Genomic DNA, 5,464 nt, shown 5'->3' with positions numbered 1-5,464 from the left:
TAAACGAAATTGGTACAATAGTCTGGTCAGTTAGCGGAATTATGTGGACACGGTGGACAAAAGCATGATTTTTTTTCTCCAGACCTTTGTTTATGTATAAGAATTAAGAATGGGGTATGCTCCAAAAAATCTGGCTGCAGGAACAGTGAAAAAATGGGTGAAAATGTCAGAATTTAGGAGTTCGGATTTGTCTGGTATATAGACTAGCGCTAGTGCAAAACTCAATAGCAGTGCATTATTTTGCATTGGATTAGTTCTTGAATTCAGACCCTTTTTGAACAGATCTTCTGTTTGTCCTCGCATCTCAATGCACCAAATATCTGAATGAAGATGCTAACCAAGCCGAAGGGTGACGGTGGAGGGGGTTGAATGTTGGTGTGTGTGTACATATTTTGGTCTTGGGATAAAGGTGTGCAATACACATTTTTTGCATGTGTTGGAAATTGTGTTGCCATGGTAACAGTGTATTATTGCAAAAATAAGGTAAAAATCTTGCAGTTAGAACCACTTCCTCTGTTTTTAATCGATTCTCATGAAATTTGGCACATTCATTGGTCTTGAGGTGAAGATGTCTAAGACACACTTTTGTGTGTCTTTCAGAAATCTTGTTGCCATGGTAACAACATATTATATGGTGAAAATTGGGAAAAAATCTTACAATTCAAACTGCTTCATCAGTTTTCAATCAATTCTAATGAAATTTGGCACACACATTGGTATTGAAGTAAAGATGTACTAGGCACTTTTTGTGTGTGTTTCAGAAACTGTGTTGTCATGGTAACAAATTAGCATATGGCAAAATTTAGGTAAAAAACTTGCAATTTGGACTACTTCATCAGTTTTGAACCAATTCTCGTGAAATTTGGCTCACACATTTGCCTCGGGGTAAAGATGTGCAAGAACCTTTTTTTGCATTTGTCAGAGAGTGCATTACCAGGGTAGCCACATATGATAGCCAGAAATGTAGGAAAACTTATTGTGGATCAAACTCCTTCCCATGTTTTTAGTCAGTGCTCATAAAAATTGGAAGAAATATTCATCTTAGGGTAAAGATTCATATTAAATTCTAAATGTCTTCTCTGCATTAAAATGTGGGGGTATTAATCACCTTCATTAATATTCTGACATCAAAGAAGGTTAAAGGCAGTGGCCATTAGAAACATAAAAATGATAAACACTCTTAAAAAAACGCATCCCCTTAAGGGCATATAGGCTGGAGGTACACTGGGTGAATATGAAACCTTCCGCTGAAGCAGAGGAGTTCCAACACTGGCAAGCAAAACAAAATGTGTACCCCTTCTACTTTCAACAGCTGATTTTCCAAACCTTAGTTCCACCTCCCCAAGATGTGCACCCCTCCCCATACCACTTTTAGTTCTACTTCCCCATGCTCAAACCAGTCTACACCTTTGTCCCTCAGGGGTCAATGCATTTTTAAAGCTAGACATTACTCTTTTTTGGGGGGGTGGGGTCTTTAGAAAATGACCTCATTAAAATTACAGTTAAAGGATTATGACTAGGAACTTAACACTCCCCCCCCCCCGAAAAAATAGGGGGCTGATAATACTTTTTAGCAGAAAATCCCCCCCCCCCCTTCAAAGGTAAGAAGAGTCCTTTGCAGTTCAGACCATTCATTTGAAGCTTAATGCATTCTGATTTGATGAAAAAAAATGTTTACAGTACCCAATTAACCATTGTTTATTTATATTCTCCTACTCAGTCTTTTATTCATATTCATTGGAAAGTTTGAGCTTCACCATGCCATCTCCTTCTGTTTCCTGTCTCTCTCTAAGTATATTTTTTCTGACATATTTTAAAGTGTACCTTTAATCATGCAACTAATTATTATAGAAATATAAATATATACAAAAATATCTGCACTTGTTTTAGAAATTCACTTGCAAATCCATGATTTTAGCCTTATATTTTATTTCATTTTTTCATTATATTTCTGTGACAGCCCCTGCTTCATGCTTCAAATAAAACATTGATTAATTGGACACCGGAAACTTTTTTTTTTCAAAGCAGAATGTTTGAGGCTTTAAATTAATATGCTGAAGTGTAAAGGATTTCTCTTTTTTTTGGGGGGGGGTTAAGTTCCTAGTCGTTATAATTTCATTTTAATCTTTATGTGGCAATTTTCTAAAGCCCCCCCCCCAATAAAAAATGTAAGGGGTGTTATTTTAAGAGTGTTTAAGTTCCTCATGGTCATGGCCTTTAACCTTCTATATTTTTATGTTGTCAGTTTTTAAGGACCTTCTCCGCCCCCCCCCCAAAAAAAAAGCCTATAAATATTATTGAAGGTGATTAATACCCTGCGCTATTATATGACCATATAAAGGGGAATCAAACCCAAATAAACACATGTTTTTCGAGGAAATGAAAAATGAGACAAGTTTATAGGTCAAAGTTTGAACAATATCGGACAAACCATAACAAAGTTGTGAACATAAACATTGGTAATCAATATGCCCATGAAGACTTCAAATTGACCGCATATGTGATGTCACAGTGATTTAAGAAGGCAGGGACCACTCTTCCATGTTGTGGAATAATTAATTAGCTAAAATTTCTTTTTTCAAAAGTTTTACTTCAAATTATATCTTTCTTTCATGAGGACACAAAACATACTACCAGGTTTATATTACGGCCCCAATGGAATAGGGATTTAGGAGAAAACCAAAAATCCTAATAACTACTAGTCTTATGGGAAAGTTGTCCTTGCGGCCCCACCCCTTGTCATAATTTACTTATCCAGTTGCCAATTTGAATTCTACATACTAGTAGCCTTAGGGATCTTAATTTTAAAGAAGTGTCAGATCTTGGGACTGAAATTCCCAGTCTGGTAATAGATTTGGTTCTGCTTGAAACGAAAGTAGTTACCACTTGCAATAATCACACAATCATTCAATATCTATATGTAACATAAAATTTAATTCAGAGCGACCAGCTCTATAAATGTACATATAGTTAAATAAATTGAATAATCATAATTAAATCATGAATCACATGCATATCAACATAACATCAAACTGTATTCAGCAGTTAACATCAGCATGAATTAACCTATACTGAATATGTTGCAATATGTATCTAATGAGAGTGATTTATTTATATTTAATCAAGGCCTAATAATTCGGCATCCAAACGTGACAATATTCTTGGTTATTAATTCCACCAATTAAGTTTCATCAAAAGAGGGTTTATACTTGGATGAATACCTACACTGGACCGTAGTATATCTAATCTGGTTATAATTTATATAGTTCAGAATAAGGACCCCTTCGACATCGTCAATGACTATCGTTGGTCCGATGAATATAGTCGTCTAAGAGCGAGCTGCGGTGGCTTCGACGACGCGAAGTAAAGCGAGCGAACTCTCGACGAAAAGCCAGTCCAGATTCGCGGACGAAATGATGGGGGCTGAGAGCCACAAGATTGCTACGATGAATCACAAGTCACGAACTCTGAGTTCAAGGATGAAGTACGAGCCCAGCTCGTCCCTAAAGAGAGTAAATAAATAACCATCTCCTAATAGACAAGGTCCAGTAATAACACTATAACTCTTCACAAGTCAGATATACTAGCTTGAATTCACTGAGCTACTTACGGAAAATAATGTAAAAACAAACTACGGTATCTTTTATCCCTAAATAGCAAAAGGAAATCTCTCTTCTCATAGAAGTATACTTCTCAGTTCAATGAATATTTACATCAACTATATCATATACAACATCAATAAACTGATCCTGGCTATTACTCTTGTTCAGTTCACAAGCCATATATCACATAACTATCAGTTTAAAATATATGGGAATCGTCATTGTCATTGAGCGTATAAACCAACAATTCTTCCATAATAAAATGTCTCATTTAATAACATTTAATTACTTCATCTTTATATCATTACTTCATGTTTAGTTGGTTTCTCCTTGGTTTAATTTCACAAAGTTTTCATTTATGAAATATGATTTACTATACAATACAAAGCATTTAATATTCTTTGCACTTTAGTGATCAATACTCCAACATTAATCATAAGCAAAATAATTACTGAATTTCTGTTTTCTTTGAAAACACTAAGTTTTGCTTTTAATTACAATAATTAATTATACCAATAAAATAGTGAACTTACAGTTCTTTGGAACAGTCGTGCCTGGTGAGATGAGGGCAGATGTGGTGGCTTTACCTGGCCTGTGCTGCCTGGATCCAGCCTGCCAACGATGGGGATTAAGACTCCGCTGTGCCTGCACTACACAGCCTGCAACATACACCCAAAGTAATGGCCTACGAGAACCACACCCTCACACTCCGAGTTAAGACCAAATGTGGAAGGGTCTTCCTCTCCCGAGAATCAAACGATTTCTGATTTGCTTTTACTCAAACACCACTCCATCATGACTCTCACAAAGACAAAGTCATTAACATTCTTAATATTCCTCTGCTTTACTCTTCCACGCTGAACATATCCAATTAAAACTACTTAACTATCCAAGCTTTAATTTCACCTATTCAAAACTCCCATCTCAAACATTCTCAACAATCTTTTCCTCTCATACATAAAAACAAACATCTATAGATTTTTAGAGCCTCATTGAACTTAACAAAATATATCAAGTTAAATGACCCAATGCTCATGACCTAAGCTTGTCAAGAAGTCAAAGTAAAATTATAATCCTTACACCCCAGCGGGTTTGATCACTTACTTAAAGATGCAGTTGATTGACTCTGGGACTGTGACAAGAGTCAACCACCCAAATTCCTTTTATTATATACAAGCTGAATGGTTACTAGGGGTTAACACTAAATAGACTTACAGTCGCATTGTGACAAGCAGCCATAACTTTATTTTGCTTGTCCGATTTCTTTAAAACTTTCACCATTCTTATTTTTCTCCTTTTCCATGCACAAAACATTATGACCAAGTCTTGATTCCCTTTTAATACTGAATATGAATCTTTACCCAAAATGAATATTTGTGTCAACTTTTATGAGCACAGGCTCAAAACTGAGAAGTAGACTGATCCACAATGAGTTTTCCCCATATTTCTGGCTAAATGTGGTTACCAAGGCAATGCACTCTCTGACAAAAGGTTCTTGCACATCTTTACCTCAAGGCCAATGTGTGAGTCATAATTATTTCATGAGAATTGGTTCAAAACAACAACAAAAAACTAATGAAGTAGTTCAAATTGCAAGGTTTTTACCTAAATTTTGCCATATAATATGTTGTTCCCATGGCAACACAATTTTGGAAACACACACAAAAAGTGCCTTGTACATCTTTACTTCAATACCAATGTGTGTGCCAAATTTCATGAAAATTGATTGAAAACTGATGAAACAGTTTGAATTGTAAGGTTTTTCCCCAATTTTCACCAGATAATATGTTGTTACCATGGCAACAAGATTTCTGAAAGACACACAAAAGTATGTCTTAGACATCTTCACCTCAAGACCAATG

The sequence above is a fragment of the Lytechinus variegatus genome, chromosome 6 (genome assembly GCF_018143015.1).
Source record: "Lytechinus variegatus isolate NC3 chromosome 6, Lvar_3.0, whole genome shotgun sequence".
In the NCBI taxonomy this organism is placed as follows: domain Eukaryota; kingdom Metazoa; phylum Echinodermata; class Echinoidea; order Temnopleuroida; family Toxopneustidae; genus Lytechinus; species Lytechinus variegatus.
This window is presented reverse-complemented; position numbering follows the sequence as displayed.